Source organism: Emys orbicularis, chromosome 15 (assembly GCF_028017835.1).
Source record: "Emys orbicularis isolate rEmyOrb1 chromosome 15, rEmyOrb1.hap1, whole genome shotgun sequence".
NCBI classification, from domain to species: Eukaryota; Metazoa; Chordata; order Testudines; family Emydidae; genus Emys; species Emys orbicularis.
The window spans coordinates 13,773,276-13,791,256 of NC_088697.1; the positions used below are offsets into that span (position 1 = coordinate 13,773,276).

The window sequence follows — 17,981 nt, forward strand, 5'->3', positions numbered from 1 at the left end:
GCCTACGGCCATACCGGACCGAACGCCCCCGATCCCGTCCGATCTCGGAAGGTAAACCGTCCCGGGCCTGGCTAGTACTTGGATGGGTGACCGCCTGGGAATCCCAGGTGCCGTAGGCAGCTTTTCCCGGTCCGAGCCAGCTCTCTCTCCTTTTTCTGGGGAGGAAGGAGAAGGGGGGGGGGGGGCGGGCCAGAAAGCCCCTCGTCGCTCCTGCCGAGTCGGAGGTCGCGGCCGCAGGTCACGGGTCGGGGCGCCTGGGGTCCGGCTCCCCCCAACACCCACCCGGCTTCCTCCGCGGAGGACCCCCGGCCACCGAAGCCGCTGGGGGAGACCCCGGGCATGGGGCGGACTGGCCCGGCCCCTCCCGGCCCCCCTGCGCCCGGCCGCCGGCCCGCGGGACCGCCCCGAATCCCCCCGCGGCCACCCAGGCGAGGCCTGGCCTGGAGGGCCCCACGGCGGGTGTCAGGCTCCCCGCCGCTTGCCCCACCGGGGACCCACGGCCACCGAAGCCGCTGGGGGGAGACCCCGGGCATGGGGCGGACTGGCGCGGCCCCTCCCGGCCCCCCTGCGCCCGGCCGCCGGCCCGCGGGACCGCCCCGAATCCCCCCGCGGCCACCCAGGCGAGGCCTGGCCTGGAGGGCCCCACGGCGGGTGTCAGGCTCCCCGCCGCTTGCCCCACCGGGGACCCACGGCCACCGAAGCCGCTGGGGGAGACCCCGGGCATGGGGCGGACTGGCCCGGCCCCTCCCGGCCCCCCTGCGCCCGGCCGCCGGCCCGCGGGACCGCCCCGAATCCCCCCCCGGCCACCCAGGCGAGGCCTGGCCTGGAGGGCCCCACGGCGGGTGTCAGGCTCCCCGCCGCTTGCCCCACCGGGGACCCACGGCCACCGAAGCCGCTGGGGGAGACCCCGGGCATGCGGCGGACTGGCCCGGACCCTCCCGGCCCCGCTGCGCCCGGCCGCCGGCCCGCGGGCCCGACCCGAATCCCCCCGCGGCCACCCAGGCGAGGCCTGGCCTGGAGGGCCCCACGGCGGGTCTGCAGCTCCCCCCGGGCTTCCTCCCCCGAGGACCCACGCCCCCCCTGAGCCGCAGGGGGAGACCCCGGGCCCGGGGCGGACTCGCTCGGGCCCCCCCCCCTGCGCCCGGCCGCCGGCCCGCGGGACCGCCCCCGAATCCCCCCGCGGCCAGGCAGGAGAGGCCTGGCCTGGATGCCACGGAGGACCCGCGGCCCCCAAAGCCGCAGGAGGCGCCCCCGGCCCCGGGGCCGGTAAGCCCCGTGTCGCTCCCCCCCCCCTCACCCCCCCACCCCCCCCGCGCCTCGCTGCCGGGCACCGGGCACCGCCCCAGAGTCAGCCGCAGCCGGCCGGCCTGAGAGCTGCCCTCCTGTGTGAGACTACGTTGATACTAACCGGCCATCAGGCAGGTCAACCCCATTGCTAGACCTGGGTGGACCTGGTGGCCGAGCGGGGACTTAGGAAATTTTCCAGCCTTTTCCCGGGGCGTGACCTGTTGTCCCGGTGGGGACTTTGAAAATTTTACAGCCGCTTCCCGGGGCTTGACCGGTTGTCCTGAAGGCCCCCCACCCCCACCCCCACCCCCGGGCTCCTGCTCCCCTCTCCCCAGCCTCGGTGCTCCGCTCCCAGCCTCGGAGGCTGCCTCTCTGCGGCGGCTGCATCGCGTCCGAGGACGCTCACCCTCCGGAGGCTGGCTGTAAAGCCTGACACCCACCACCGCCGCCGCCCCGACTCTCCGAGGGGCGACTCTGAGGCCTCCCCCCACCCCCGGACCACCCTGGAGACGACTGCTAAGCCCCCACCCCCGGCCAGTCTAGGGGAAGACTGCTAAGCCTCTCCCCCCCCTGCCCCACCCACCCACACTGTCTGGGGGATGACTATTAAGCCTCCCCCCCGCCCAGCCTGGGGGAAGACTGTTAAGCCTCCCCCCCACCCACCCACCCACACTGTCTGGGGGACGACTATTAAGCTTTCCCCCCCGGAGCGCCCGGGGCACGACTATTAAGCCTCCCCCGGACTGCCCGGGGGACGACTGCGAAGCCTCCCGCTCAGCCTGGGGGAAGACTGTTAAGCCTCCCCCCCACCCACCCACCCACACTGTCTGGGGGACGACTATTAAGCTTTCCCCCCCGGAGCGCCCGGGGGACGACTATTAAGCCTTCCCCCGGACTGCCCGGGGGACGACTGCGAAGCCTCCCGCTCATCCTGGGGGAAGACTGTTAAGCCTCCCCCCCACCCACCCACCTACACTGTCTGGGGGACGACTATTAAGCTTTCCCCCCCGGAGCGCCCGGGGCACGACTATTAAGCCTTCCCCCGGACTGCCCGGGGGACGACTGCGAAGCCTCCCGCTCAGCCTGGGGGAAGACTGTTAAGCCTCCCCCCCACCCACCCTGTCTGGGGGACGACTATTAAGCTTTCCCCTCCGGAGCGCCCGGGGGACGACTATTAAGCCTCCCCCGGACTGCCCGGGGGATGACTGCGAAGCCTCCCGCTTTGCCTGGGGGAAGACTGTTAAGCCTCCCCCCCCACCCACCCACCCACACTGTCTGGGGGACGACTGTTAAGCTTTCCCCCCCGGAGCGCCCGGGGGACGACTATTAAGCCTCCCCCGGACTGCCCGGGGGACGACTGCGAAGCCTCCCGCTCAGCCTGGGGGAAGACTGTTAAGCCTCCCCCCCACCCACCCACCCACACTGTCTGGGGGACGACTATTAAGCTTTCCCCCCCGGAGCGCCCGGGGGACGACTATTAAGCCTTCCCCCGGACTGCCCGGGGGACGACTGCGAAGCCTCCCGCTCAGCCTGGGGGAAGACTGTTAAGCCTCCCCCCCACCCACCCTGTCTGGGGGACGACTATTAAGCTTTCCCCTCCGGAGCGCCCGGGGGACGACTATTAAGCCTCCCCCGGACTGCCCGGGGGATGACTGCGAAGCCTCCCGCTTTGCCTGGGGGAAGAGTGTTAAGCCTCCCCCCCCCCCCACCCACCCACACTGTCCGGGGGACGACTATTAAGCTTTCCCCCCCGGAGCGCCCGGGGGACGACTATTAAGCCTTCCCCCGGACTGCCCGGGGGACGACTGCGAAGCCTCCCGCTCAGCCTGGGGGAAGACTGTTAAGCCTCCCCCCCACCCACCCTGTCTGGGGGACGACTATTAAGCTTTCCCCTCCGGAGCGCCCGGGGGACGACTATTAAGCCTTCCCCCGGACTGCCCGGGGGACGACTATTAAGCCTCCCCCGGACCTGCTCCATCTCGACTATTAAGCCCCCCTCTGTGGTCCTCAGGACCACTGCCGCGCGGCCCGCGGAGTGGGGTGACACCCGGGCCGCACAGCAAACCGGCCACCAGGTCAACCCATTGAATCCAATGGGTTGACCTGGTGGCCGGAAATCAAACCGGCCACCAGGTCAACCCATTAGATTCAGTGGGTTGACCTGGTGGCCGAGCGGGGACTTAGAAAATTTTACAGCCGCTTCCCCGGGGGTTGACCTGTTGTCCCGGTGGGGACTTTGAAATTTTTACAGCCGCTTCCCCGGGGGTTGACCGGTTGTCCTGAAGGCCCCCCACCCCACCCCCTCCCGGGCTCCTGCTCCCCTCTCCCCAGTCTCGGTGCTCCGCTCCCAGCCTCGGAGGCTGCCTCTCTGCGGCGGCTGCATCGCGTCCGAGGACGCTCACCCTCCGGAGGCTGGCTGTAAAGCCTGACACCCACCGCCGCCGCCGCCCCCGACTCTCCGAGGGGCGACTCTGAGGCCTCCCCCCACCCCCGGACCACCCTGGAGACGACTGCTAAGCCCCCACCCCCGGCCAGTCTAGGGGAAGACTGCTAAGCCTCTCCCCCCCCTGCCCCACCCACCCACACTGTCTGGGGGATGACTATTAAGCCTCCCCCCCGCCCAGCCTGGGGGAAGACTGTTAAGCCTCCCCCCCACCCACCCTGTCTGGGGGACGACTATTAAGCTTCCCCCCCGCCGGAGCGCCCGGGGGACGACTATTAAGCCTTCCCCCGGACTGCCCGGCGGACGACTGCGAAGCCTCCCGCTCAGCCTGGGGGAAGACTGTTAAGCCTCCCCCCCACCCACCCTGTCTGGGGGACGACTATTAAGCTTTCCCCTCCGGAGCGCCCGGGGGACGACTATTAAGCCTCCCCCGGACTGCCCGGGGGATGACTGCGAAGCCTCCCGCTTTGCCTGGGGGAAGACTGTTAAGCCTCCCCCCCCACCCACCCACCCACACTGTCTGGGGGACGACTGTTAAGCTTTCCCCCCCGGAGCGCCCGGGGGACGACTATTAAGCCTCCCCCGGACTGCCCGGGGGACGACTGCGAAGCCTCCCGCTCAGCCTGGGGGAAGACTGTTAAGCCTCCCCCCCACCCACCCACCCACACTGTCCGGGGGACGACTATTAAGCTTTCCCCCCCGGAGCGCCCGGGGGACGACTATTAAGCCTTCCCCCGGACTGCCCGGGGGACGACTGCGAAGCCTCCCGCTCAGCCTGGGGGAAGACTGTTAAGCCTCCCCCCCACCCACCCTGTCTGGGGGACGACTATTAAGCTTTCCCCTCCGGAGCGCCCGGGGGACGACTATTAAGCCTTCCCCCGGACTGCCCGGGGGACGACTATTAAGCCTCCCCCGGACCTGCTCCATCTCGACTATTAAGCCCCCCTCTGTGGTCCTCAGGACCACTGCCGCGCGGCCCGCGGAGTGGGGTGACACCCGGGCCGCACAGCAAACCGGCCACCAGGTCAACCCATTGAATCCAATGGGTTGACCTGGTGGCCGGAAATCAAACCGGCCACCAGGTCAACCCATTAGATTCAGTGGGTTGACCTGGTGGCCGAGCGGGGACTTAGAAAATTTTACAGCCGCTTCCCCGGGGGTTGACCTGTTGTCCCGGTGGGGACTTTGAAATTTTTACAGCCGCTTCCCCGGGGGTTGACCGGTTGTCCTGAAGGCCCCCCACCCCAACCCCCTCCCGGGCTCCTGCTCCCCTCTCCCCAGTCTCGGTGCTCCGCTCCCAGCCTCGGAGGCTGCCTCTCTGCGGCGGCTGCATCGCGTCCGAGGACGCTCACCCTCCGGAGGCTGGCTGTAAAGCCTGACACCCACCGCCGCCGCCGCCCCGACTCTCCGAGGGGCGACTCTGAGGCCTCCCCCCACCCCCGGACCACCCTGGAGACGACTGCTAAGCCCCCACCCCCGGCCAGTCTAGGGGAAGACTGCTAAGCCTCTCCCCCCCCTGCCCCACCCACCCACACTGTCTGGGGGATGACTATTAAGCCTCCCCCCCGCCCAGCCTGGGGGAAGACTGTTAAGCCTCCCCCCCACCCACCCTGTCTGGGGGACGACTATTAAGCTTCCCCCCCGCCGGAGCGCCCGGGGGACGACTATTAAGCCTTCCCCCGGACTGCCCGGCGGACGACTGCGAAGCCTCCCGCTCAGCCTGGGGGAAGACTGTTAAGCCTCCCCCCCACCCACCCTGTCTGGGGGACGACTATTAAGCTTTCCCCTCCGGAGCGCCCGGGGGACGACTATTAAGCCTCCCCCGGACTGCCCGGGGGATGACTGCGAAGCCTCCCGCTTTGCCTGGGGGAAGACTGTTAAGCCTCCCCCCCCACCCACCCACCCACACTGTCTGGGGGACGACTGTTAAGCTTTCCCCCCCGGAGCGCCCGGGGGACGACTATTAAGCCTCCCCCGGACTGCCCGGGGGACGACTGCGAAGCCTCCCGCTCAGCCTGGGGGAAGACTGTTAAGCCTCCCCCCCACCCACCCACCCACACTGTCCGGGGGACGACTATTAAGCTTTCCCCCCCGGAGCGCCCGGGGGACGACTATTAAGCCTTCCCCCGGACTGCCCGGGGGACGACTGCGAAGCCTCCCGCTCAGCCTGGGGGAAGACTGTTAAGCCTCCCCCCCACCCACCCTGTCTGGGGGACGACTATTAAGCTTTCCCCTCCGGAGCGCCCGGGGGACGACTATTAAGCCTTCCCCCGGACTGCCCGGGGGACGACTATTAAGCCTCCCCCGGACCTGCTCCATCTCGACTATTAAGCCCCCCTCTGTGGTCCTCAGGACCACTGCCGCGCGGCCCGCGGAGTGGGGTGACACCCGGGCCGCACAGCAAACCGGCCACCAGGTCAACCCATTGAATCCAATGGGTTGACCTGGTGGCCGGAAATCAAACCGGCCACCAGGTCAACCCATTAGATTCAGTGGGTTGACCTGGTGGCCGAGCGGGGACTTAGAAAATTTTACAGCCGCTTCCCCGGGGGTTGACCTGTTGTCCCGGTGGGGACTTTGAAATTTTTACAGCCGCTTCCCCGGGGGTTGACCGGTTGTCCTGAAGGCCCCCCACCCCACCCCCTCCCGGGCTCCTGCTCCCCTCTCCCCAGTCTCGGTGCTCCGCTCCCAGCCTCGGAGGCTGCCTCTCTGCGGCGGCTGCATCGCGTCCGAGGACGCTCACCCTCCGGAGGCTGGCTGTAAAGCCTGACACCCACCGCCGCCGCCGCCCCGACTCTCCGAGGGGCGACTCTGAGGCCTCCCCCCACCCCCGGACCACCCTGGAGACGACTGCTAAGCCCCCACCCCCGGCCAGTCTAGGGGAAGACTGCTAAGCCTCTCCCCCCCCTGCCCCACCCACCCACACTGTCTGGGGGATGACTATTAAGCCTCCCCCCCGCCCAGCCTGGGGGAAGACTGTTAAGCCTCCCCCCCACCCACCCTGTCTGGGGGACGACTATTAAGCTTCCCCCCCGCCGGAGCGCCCGGGGGACGACTATTAAGCCTTCCCCCGGACTGCCCGGCGGACGACTGCGAAGCCTCCCGCTCAGCCTGGGGGAAGACTGTTAAGCCTCCCCCCCACCCACCCTGTCTGGGGGACGACTATTAAGCTTTCCCCTCCGGAGCGCCCGGGGGACGACTATTAAGCCTCCCCCGGACTGCCCGGGGGATGACTGCGAAGCCTCCCGCTTTGCCGGGGGGAAGACTGTTAAGCCTCCCCCCCCACCCACCCACCCACACTGTCTGGGGGACGACTGTTAAGCTTTCCCCCCCGGAGCGCCCGGGGGACGACTATTAAGCCTCCCCCGGACTGCCCGGGGGACGACTGCGAAGCCTCCCGCTCAGCCTGGGGGAAGACTGTTAAGCCTCCCCCCCACCCACCCACCCACACTGTCTGGGGGACGACTATTAAGCTTTCCCCCCCGGAGCGCCCGGGGGACGACTATTAAGCCTTCCCCCGGACTGCCCGGGGGACGACTGCGAAGCCTCCCGCTCAGCCTGGGGGAAGACTGTTAAGCCTCCCCCCCACCCACCCTGTCTGGGGGACGACTATTAAGCTTTCCCCTCCGGAGCGCCCGGGGGACGACTATTAAGCCTCCCCCGGACTGCCCGGGGGATGACTGCGAAGCCTCCCGCTTTGCCTGGGGGAAGACTGTTAAGCCTCCCCCCCCACCCACCCACCCACACTGTCTGGGGGACGACTGTTAAGCTTTCCCCCCCGGAGCGCCCGGGGGACGACTATTAAGCCTCCCCCGGACTGCCCGGGGGACGACTGCGAAGCCTCCCGCTCAGCCTGGGGGAAGAGTGTTAAGCCTCCCCCCCCCCCACCCACCCACACTGTCCGGGGGACGACTATTAAGCTTTCCCCCCCGGAGCGCCCGGGGGACGACTATTAAGCCTTCCCCCGGACTGCCCGGGGGACGACTGCGAAGCCTCCCGCTCAGCCTGGGGGAAGACTGTTAAGCCTCCCCCCCACCCACCCTGTCTGGGGGACGACTATTAAGCTTTCCCCTCCGGAGCGCCCGGGGGACGACTATTAAGCCTTCCCCCGGACTGCCCGGGGGACGACTATTAAGCCTCCCCCGGACCTGCTCCATCTCGACTATTAAGCCCCCCTCTGTGGTCCTCAGGACCACTGCCGCGCGGCCCGCGGAGTGGGGTGACACCCGGGCCGCACAGCAAACCGGCCACCAGGTCAACCCATTGAATCCAATGGGTTGACCTGGTGGCCGGAAATCAAACCGGCCACCAGGTCAACCCATTAGATTCAGTGGGTTGACCTGGTGGCCGAGCGGGGACTTAGAAAATTTTACAGCCGCTTCCCCGGGGGTTGACCTGTTGTCCCGGTGGGGACTTTGAAATTTTTACAGCCGCTTCCCCGGGGGTTGACCGGTTGTCCTGAAGGCCCCCCACCCCACCCCCTCCCGGGCTCCTGCTCCCCTCTCCCCAGTCTCGGTGCTCCGCTCCCAGCCTCGGAGGCTGCCTCTCTGCGGCGGCTGCATCGCGTCCGAGGACGCTCACCCTCCGGAGGCTGGCTGTAAAGCCTGACACCCACCGCCGCCGCCGCCCCGACTCTCCGAGGGGCGACTCTGAGGCCTCCCCCCACCCCCGGACCACCCTGGAGACGACTGCTAAGCCCCCACCCCCGGCCAGTCTAGGGGAAGACTGCTAAGCCTCTCCCCCCCCTGCCCCACCCACCCACACTGTCTGGGGGATGACTATTAAGCCTCCCCCCCGCCCAGCCTGGGGGAAGACTGTTAAGCCTCCCCCCCACCCACCCTGTCTGGGGGACGACTATTAAGCTTCCCCCCCGCCGGAGCGCCCGGGGGACGACTATTAAGCCTTCCCCCGGACTGCCCGGCGGACGACTGCGAAGCCTCCCGCTCAGCCTGGGGGAAGACTGTTAAGCCTCCCCCCCACCCACCCTGTCTGGGGGACGACTATTAAGCTTTCCCCTCCGGAGCGCCCGGGGGACGACTATTAAGCCTCCCCCGGACTGCCCGGGGGATGACTGCGAAGCCTCCCGCTTTGCCTGGGGGAAGACTGTTAAGCCTCCCCCCCCACCCACCCACCCACACTGTCTGGGGGACGACTGTTAAGCTTTCCCCCCCGGAGCGCCCGGGGGACGACTATTAAGCCTCCCCCGGACTGCCCGGGGGACGACTGCGAAGCCTCCCGCTCAGCCTGGGGGAAGACTGTTAAGCCTCCCCCCCACCCACCCACCCACACTGTCCGGGGGACGACTATTAAGCTTTCCCCCCCGGAGCGCCCGGGGGACGACTATTAAGCCTTCCCCCGGACTGCCCGGGGGACGACTGCGAAGCCTCCCGCTCAGCCTGGGGGAAGACTGTTAAGCCTCCCCCCCACCCACCCTGTCTGGGGGACGACTATTAAGCTTTCCCCTCCGGAGCGCCCGGGGGACGACTATTAAGCCTTCCCCCGGACTGCCCGGGGGACGACTATTAAGCCTCCCCCGGACCTGCTCCATCTCGACTATTAAGCCCCCCTCTGTGGTCCTCAGGACCACTGCCGCGCGGCCCGCGGAGTGGGGTGACACCCGGGCCGCACAGCAAACCGGCCACCAGGTCAACCCATTGAATCCAATGGGTTGACCTGGTGGCCGGAAATCAAACCGGCCACCAGGTCAACCCATTAGATTCAGTGGGTTGACCTGGTGGCCGAGCGGGGACTTAGAAAATTTTACAGCCGCTTCCCCGGGGGTTGACCTGTTGTCCCGGTGGGGACTTTGAAATTTTTACAGCCGCTTCCCCGGGGGTTGACCGGTTGTCCTGAAGGCCCCCCACCCCACCCCCTCCCGGGCTCCTGCTCCCCTCTCCCCAGTCTCGGTGCTCCGCTCCCAGCCTCGGAGGCTGCCTCTCTGCGGCGGCTGCATCGCGTCCGAGGACGCTCACCCTCCGGAGGCTGGCTGTAAAGCCTGACACCCACCGCCGCCGCCGCCCCGACTCTCCGAGGGGCGACTCTGAGGCCTCCCCCCACCCCCGGACCACCCTGGAGACGACTGCTAAGCCCCCACCCCCGGCCAGTCTAGGGGAAGACTGCTAAGCCTCTCCCCCCCCTGCCCCACCCACCCACACTGTCTGGGGGATGACTATTAAGCCTCCCCCCCGCCCAGCCTGGGGGAAGACTGTTAAGCCTCCCCCCCACCCACCCTGTCTGGGGGACGACTATTAAGCTTCCCCCCCGCCGGAGCGCCCGGGGGACGACTATTAAGCCTTCCCCCGGACTGCCCGGCGGACGACTGCGAAGCCTCCCGCTCAGCCTGGGGGAAGACTGTTAAGCCTCCCCCCCACCCACCCTGTCTGGGGGACGACTATTAAGCTTTCCCCTCCGGAGCGCCCGGGGGACGACTATTAAGCCTCCCCCGGACTGCCCGGGGGATGACTGCGAAGCCTCCCGCTTTGCCTGGGGGAAGACTGTTAAGCCTCCCCCCCCACCCACCCACCCACACTGTCTGGGGGACGACTGTTAAGCTTTCCCCCCCGGAGCGCCCGGGGGACGACTATTAAGCCTCCCCCGGACTGCCCGGGGGACGACTGCGAAGCCTCCCGCTCAGCCTGGGGGAAGACTGTTAAGCCTCCCCCCCACCCACCCACCCACACTGTCCGGGGGACGACTATTAAGCTTTCCCCCCCGGAGCGCCCGGGGGACGACTATTAAGCCTTCCCCCGGACTGCCCGGGGGACGACTGCGAAGCCTCCCGCTCAGCCTGGGGGAAGACTGTTAAGCCTCCCCCCCACCCACCCTGTCTGGGGGACGACTATTAAGCTTTCCCCTCCGGAGCGCCCGGGGGACGACTATTAAGCCTTCCCCCGGACTGCCCGGGGGACGACTATTAAGCCTCCCCCGGACCTGCTCCATCTCGACTATTAAGCCCCCCTCTGTGGTCCTCAGGACCACTGCCGCGCGGCCCGCGGAGTGGGGTGACACCCGGGCCGCACAGCAAACCGGCCACCAGGTCAACCCATTGAATCCAATGGGTTGACCTGGTGGCCGGAAATCAAACCGGCCACCAGGTCAACCCATTAGATTCAGTGGGTTGACCTGGTGGCCGAGCGGGGACTTAGAAAATTTTACAGCCGCTTCCCCGGGGGTTGACCTGTTGTCCCGGTGGGGACTTTGAAATTTTTACAGCCGCTTCCCCGGGGGTTGACCGGTTGTCCTGAAGGCCCCCCACCCCACCCCCTCCCGGGCTCCTGCTCCCCTCTCCCCAGTCTCGGTGCTCCGCTCCCAGCCTCGGAGGCTGCCTCTCTGCGGCGGCTGCATCGCGTCCGAGGACGCTCACCCTCCGGAGGCTGGCTGTAAAGCCTGACACCCACCGCCGCCGCCGCCCCGACTCTCCGAGGGGCGACTCTGAGGCCTCCCCCCACCCCCGGACCACCCTGGAGACGACTGCTAAGCCCCCACCCCCGGCCAGTCTAGGGGAAGACTGCTAAGCCTCTCCCCCCCCTGCCCCACCCACCCACACTGTCTGGGGGATGACTATTAAGCCTCCCCCCCGCCCAGCCTGGGGGAAGACTGTTAAGCCTCCCCCCCACCCACCCTGTCTGGGGGACGACTATTAAGCTTCCCCCCCGCCGGAGCGCCCGGGGGACGACTATTAAGCCTTCCCCCGGACTGCCCGGCGGACGACTGCGAAGCCTCCCGCTCAGCCTGGGGGAAGACTGTTAAGCCTCCCCCCCACCCACCCTGTCTGGGGGACGACTATTAAGCTTTCCCCTCCGGAGCGCCCGGGGGACGACTATTAAGCCTCCCCCGGACTGCCCGGGGGATGACTGCGAAGCCTCCCGCTTTGCCTGGGGGAAGACTGTTAAGCCTCCCCCCCCACCCACCCACCCACACTGTCTGGGGGACGACTGTTAAGCTTTCCCCCCCGGAGCGCCCGGGGGACGACTATTAAGCCTCCCCCGGACTGCCCGGGGGACGACTGCGAAGCCTCCCGCTCAGCCTGGGGGAAGACTGTTAAGCCTCCCCCCCACCCACCCACCCACACTGTCCGGGGGACGACTATTAAGCTTTCCCCCCCGGAGCGCCCGGGGGACGACTATTAAGCCTTCCCCCGGACTGCCCGGGGGACGACTGCGAAGCCTCCCGCTCAGCCTGGGGGAAGACTGTTAAGCCTCCCCCCCACCCACCCTGTCTGGGGGACGACTATTAAGCTTTCCCCTCCGGAGCGCCCGGGGGACGACTATTAAGCCTTCCCCCGGACTGCCCGGGGGACGACTATTAAGCCTCCCCCGGACCTGCTCCATCTCGACTATTAAGCCCCCCTCTGTGGTCCTCAGGACCACTGCCGCGCGGCCCGCGGAGTGGGGTGACACCCGGGCCGCACAGCAAACCGGCCACCAGGTCAACCCATTGAATCCAATGGGTTGACCTGGTGGCCGGAAATCAAACCGGCCACCAGGTCAACCCATTAGATTCAGTGGGTTGACCTGGTGGCCGAGCGGGGACTTAGAAAATTTTACAGCCGCTTCCCCGGGGGTTGACCTGTTGTCCCGGTGGGGACTTTGAAATTTTTACAGCCGCTTCCCCGGGGGTTGACCGGTTGTCCTGAAGGCCCCCCACCCCACCCCCTCCCGGGCTCCTGCTCCCCTCTCCCCAGTCTCGGTGCTCCGCTCCCAGCCTCGGAGGCTGCCTCTCTGCGGCGGCTGCATCGCGTCCGAGGACGCTCACCCTCCGGAGGCTGGCTGTAAAGCCTGACACCCACCGCCGCCGCCGCCCCGACTCTCCGAGGGGCGACTCTGAGGCCTCCCCCCACCCCCGGACCACCCTGGAGACGACTGCTAAGCCCCCACCCCCGGCCAGTCTAGGGGAAGACTGCTAAGCCTCTCCCCCCCCTGCCCCACCCACCCACACTGTCTGGGGGATGACTATTAAGCCTCCCCCCCGCCCAGCCTGGGGGAAGACTGTTAAGCCTCCCCCCCACCCACCCTGTCTGGGGGACGACTATTAAGCTTCCCCCCCGCCGGAGCGCCCGGGGGACGACTATTAAGCCTTCCCCCGGACTGCCCGGCGGACGACTGCGAAGCCTCCCGCTCAGCCTGGGGGAAGACTGTTAAGCCTCCCCCCCACCCACCCTGTCTGGGGGACGACTATTAAGCTTTCCCCTCCGGAGCGCCCGGGGGACGACTATTAAGCCTCCCCCGGACTGCCCGGGGGATGACTGCGAAGCCTCCCGCTTTGCCGGGGGGAAGACTGTTAAGCCTCCCCCCCCACCCACCCACCCACACTGTCTGGGGGACGACTGTTAAGCTTTCCCCCCCGGAGCGCCCGGGGGACGACTATTAAGCCTCCCCCGGACTGCCCGGGGGACGACTGCGAAGCCTCCCGCTCAGCCTGGGGGAAGACTGTTAAGCCTCCCCCCCACCCACCCACCCACACTGTCTGGGGGACGACTATTAAGCTTTCCCCCCCGGAGCGCCCGGGGGACGACTATTAAGCCTTCCCCCGGACTGCCCGGGGGACGACTGCGAAGCCTCCCGCTCAGCCTGGGGGAAGACTGTTAAGCCTCCCCCCCACCCACCCTGTCTGGGGGACGACTATTAAGCTTTCCCCTCCGGAGCGCCCGGGGGACGACTATTAAGCCTCCCCCGGACTGCCCGGGGGATGACTGCGAAGCCTCCCGCTTTGCCTGGGGGAAGACTGTTAAGCCTCCCCCCCCACCCACCCACCCACACTGTCTGGGGGACGACTGTTAAGCTTTCCCCCCCGGAGCGCCCGGGGGACGACTATTAAGCCTCCCCCGGACTGCCCGGGGGACGACTGCGAAGCCTCCCGCTCAGCCTGGGGGAAGAGTGTTAAGCCTCCCCCCCCCCCACCCACCCACACTGTCCGGGGGACGACTATTAAGCTTTCCCCCCCGGAGCGCCCGGGGGACGACTATTAAGCCTTCCCCCGGACTGCCCGGGGGACGACTGCGAAGCCTCCCGCTCAGCCTGGGGGAAGACTGTTAAGCCTCCCCCCCACCCACCCTGTCTGGGGGACGACTATTAAGCTTTCCCCTCCGGAGCGCCCGGGGGACGACTATTAAGCCTTCCCCCGGACTGCCCGGGGGACGACTATTAAGCCTCCCCCGGACCTGCTCCATCTCGACTATTAAGCCCCCCTCTGTGGTCCTCAGGACCACTGCCGCGCGGCCCGCGGAGTGGGGTGACACCCGGGCCGCACAGCAAACCGGCCACCAGGTCAACCCATTGAATCCAATGGGTTGACCTGGTGGCCGGAAATCAAACCGGCCACCAGGTCAACCCATTAGATTCAGTGGGTTGACCTGGTGGCCGAGCGGGGACTTAGAAAATTTTACAGCCGCTTCCCCGGGGGTTGACCTGTTGTCCCGGTGGGGACTTTGAAATTTTTACAGCCGCTTCCCCGGGGGTTGACCGGTTGTCCTGAAGGCCCCCCACCCCACCCCCTCCCGGGCTCCTGCTCCCCTCTCCCCAGTCTCGGTGCTCCGCTCCCAGCCTCGGAGGCTGCCTCTCTGCGGCGGCTGCATCGCGTCCGAGGACGCTCACCCTCCGGAGGCTGGCTGTAAAGCCTGACACCCACCGCCGCCGCCGCCCCGACTCTCCGAGGGGCGACTCTGAGGCCTCCCCCCACCCCCGGACCACCCTGGAGACGACTGCTAAGCCCCCACCCCCGGCCAGTCTAGGGGAAGACTGCTAAGCCTCTCCCCCCCCTGCCCCACCCACCCACACTGTCTGGGGGATGACTATTAAGCCTCCCCCCCGCCCAGCCTGGGGGAAGACTGTTAAGCCTCCCCCCCACCCACCCTGTCTGGGGGACGACTATTAAGCTTCCCCCCCGCCGGAGCGCCCGGGGGACGACTATTAAGCCTTCCCCCGGACTGCCCGGCGGACGACTGCGAAGCCTCCCGCTCAGCCTGGGGGAAGACTGTTAAGCCTCCCCCCCACCCACCCTGTCTGGGGGACGACTATTAAGCTTTCCCCTCCGGAGCGCCCGGGGGACGACTATTAAGCCTCCCCCGGACTGCCCGGGGGATGACTGCGAAGCCTCCCGCTTTGCCTGGGGGAAGACTGTTAAGCCTCCCCCCCCACCCACCCACCCACACTGTCTGGGGGACGACTGTTAAGCTTTCCCCCCCGGAGCGCCCGGGGGACGACTATTAAGCCTCCCCCGGACTGCCCGGGGGACGACTGCGAAGCCTCCCGCTCAGCCTGGGGGAAGACTGTTAAGCCTCCCCCCCACCCACCCACCCACACTGTCCGGGGGACGACTATTAAGCTTTCCCCCCCGGAGCGCCCGGGGGACGACTATTAAGCCTTCCCCCGGACTGCCCGGGGGACGACTGCGAAGCCTCCCGCTCAGCCTGGGGGAAGACTGTTAAGCCTCCCCCCCACCCACCCTGTCTGGGGGACGACTATTAAGCTTTCCCCTCCGGAGCGCCCGGGGGACGACTATTAAGCCTTCCCCCGGACTGCCCGGGGGACGACTATTAAGCCTCCCCCGGACCTGCTCCATCTCGACTATTAAGCCCCCCTCTGTGGTCCTCAGGACCACTGCCGCGCGGCCCGCGGAGTGGGGTGACACCCGGGCCGCACAGCAAACCGGCCACCAGGTCAACCCATTGAATCCAATGGGTTGACCTGGTGGCCGGAAATCAAACCGGCCACCAGGTCAACCCATTAGATTCAGTGGGTTGACCTGGTGGCCGAGCGGGGACTTAGAAAATTTTACAGCCGCTTCCCCGGGGGTTGACCTGTTGTCCCGGTGGGGACTTTGAAATTTTTACAGCCGCTTCCCCGGGGGTTGACCGGTTGTCCTGAAGGCCCCCCACCCCACCCCCTCCCGGGCTCCTGCTCCCCTCTCCCCAGTCTCGGTGCTCCGCTCCCAGCCTCGGAGGCTGCCTCTCTGCGGCGGCTGCATCGCGTCCGAGGACGCTCACCCTCCGGAGGCTGGCTGTAAAGCCTGACACCCACCGCCGCCGCCGCCCCGACTCTCCGAGGGGCGACTCTGAGGCCTCCCCCCACCCCCGGACCACCCTGGAGACGACTGCTAAGCCCCCACCCCCGGCCAGTCTAGGGGAAGACTGCTAAGCCTCTCCCCCCCCTGCCCCACCCACCCACACTGTCTGGGGGATGACTATTAAGCCTCCCCCCCGCCCAGCCTGGGGGAAGACTGTTAAGCCTCCCCCCCACCCACCCTGTCTGGGGGACGACTATTAAGCTTCCCCCCCGCCGGAGCGCCCGGGGGACGACTATTAAGCCTTCCCCCGGACTGCCCGGCGGACGACTGCGAAGCCTCCCGCTCAGCCTGGGGGAAGACTGTTAAGCCTCCCCCCCACCCACCCTGTCTGGGGGACGACTATTAAGCTTTCCCCTCCGGAGCGCCCGGGGGACGACTATTAAGCCTCCCCCGGACTGCCCGGGGGATGACTGCGAAGCCTCCCGCTTTGCCTGGGGGAAGACTGTTAAGCCTCCCCCCCCACCCACCCACCCACACTGTCTGGGGGACGACTGTTAAGCTTTCCCCCCCGGAGCGCCCGGGGGACGACTATTAAGCCTCCCCCGGACTGCCCGGGGGACGACTGCGAAGCCTCCCGCTCAGCCTGGGGGAAGACTGTTAAGCCTCCCCCCCACCCACCCACCCACACTGTCCGGGGGACGACTATTAAGCTTTCCCCCCCGGAGCGCCCGGGGGACGACTATTAAGCCTTCCCCCGGACTGCCCGGGGGACGACTGCGAAGCCTCCCGCTCAGCCTGGGGGAAGACTGTTAAGCCTCCCCCCCACCCACCCTGTCTGGGGGACGACTATTAAGCTTTCCCCTCCGGAGCGCCCGGGGGACGACTATTAAGCCTTCCCCCGGACTGCCCGGGGGACGACTATTAAGCCTCCCCCGGACCTGCTCCATCTCGACTATTAAGCCCCCCTCTGTGGTCCTCAGGACCACTGCCGCGCGGCCCGCGGAGTGGGGTGACACCCGGGCCGCACAGCAAACCGGCCACCAGGTCAACCCATTGAATCCAATGGGTTGACCTGGTGGCCGGAAATCAAACCGGCCACCAGGTCAACCCATTAGATTCAGTGGGTTGACCTGGTGGCCGAGCGGGGACTTAGAAAATTTTACAGCCGCTTCCCCGGGGGTTGACCTGTTGTCCCGGTGGGGACTTTGAAATTTTTACAGCCGCTTCCCCGGGGGTTGACCGGTTGTCCTGAAGGCCCCCCACCCCACCCCCTCCCGGGCTCCTGCTCCCCTCTCCCCAGTCTCGGTGCTCCGCTCCCAGCCTCGGAGGCTGCCTCTCTGCGGCGGCTGCATCGCGTCCGAGGACGCTCACCCTCCGGAGGCTGGCTGTAAAGCCTGACACCCACCGCCGCCGCCGCCCCGACTCTCCGAGGGGCGACTCTGAGGCCTCCCCCCACCCCCGGACCACCCTGGAGACGACTGCTAAGCCCCCACCCCCGGCCAGTCTAGGGGAAGACTGCTAAGCCTCTCCCCCCCCTGCCCCACCCACCCACACTGTCTGGGGGATGACTATTAAGCCTCCCCCCCGCCCAGCCTGGGGGAAGACTGTTAAGCCTCCCCCCCACCCACCCTGTCTGGGGGACGACTATTAAGCTTCCCCCCCGCCGGAGCGCCCGGGGGACGACTATTAAGCCTTCCCCCGGACTGCCCGGCGGACGACTGCGAAGCCTCCCGCTCAGCCTGGGGGAAGACTGTTAAGCCTCCCCCCCACCCACCCTGTCTGGGGGACGACTATTAAGCTTTCCCCTCCGGAGCGCCCGGGGGACGACTATTAAGCCTCCCCCGGACTGCCCGGGGGATGACTGCGAAGCCTCCCGCTTTGCCTGGGGGAAGACTGTTAAGCCTCCCCCCCCACCCACCCACCCACACTGTCTGGGGGACGACTGTTAAGCTTTCCCCCCCGGAGCGCCCGGGGGACGACTATTAAGCCTCCCCCGGACTGCCCGGGGGACGACTGCGAAGCCTCCCGCTCAGCCTGGGGGAAGACTGTTAAGCCTCCCCCCCACCCACCCACCCACACTGTCCGGGGGACGACTATTAAGCTTTCCCCCCCGGAGCGCCCGGGGGACGACTATTAAGCCTTCCCCCGGACTGCCCGGGGGACGACTGCGAAGCCTCCCGCTCAGCCTGGGGGAAGACTGTTAAGCCTCCCCCCCACCCACCCTGTCTGGGGGACGACTATTAAGCTT

General features: G+C 67.8%; 1 non-coding gene across 1 annotated transcript; it reads left to right on the top strand.

Moving 5' to 3' along the window:
- LOC135889711 (5S ribosomal RNA) lies at positions 1–119 on the top strand. The gene has a single exon (XR_010562042.1). It is a non-coding gene; the product is annotated as a 5S ribosomal RNA (ribosomal RNA).
- Positions 120–17,981: the final 17,862 nt, after the last annotated feature.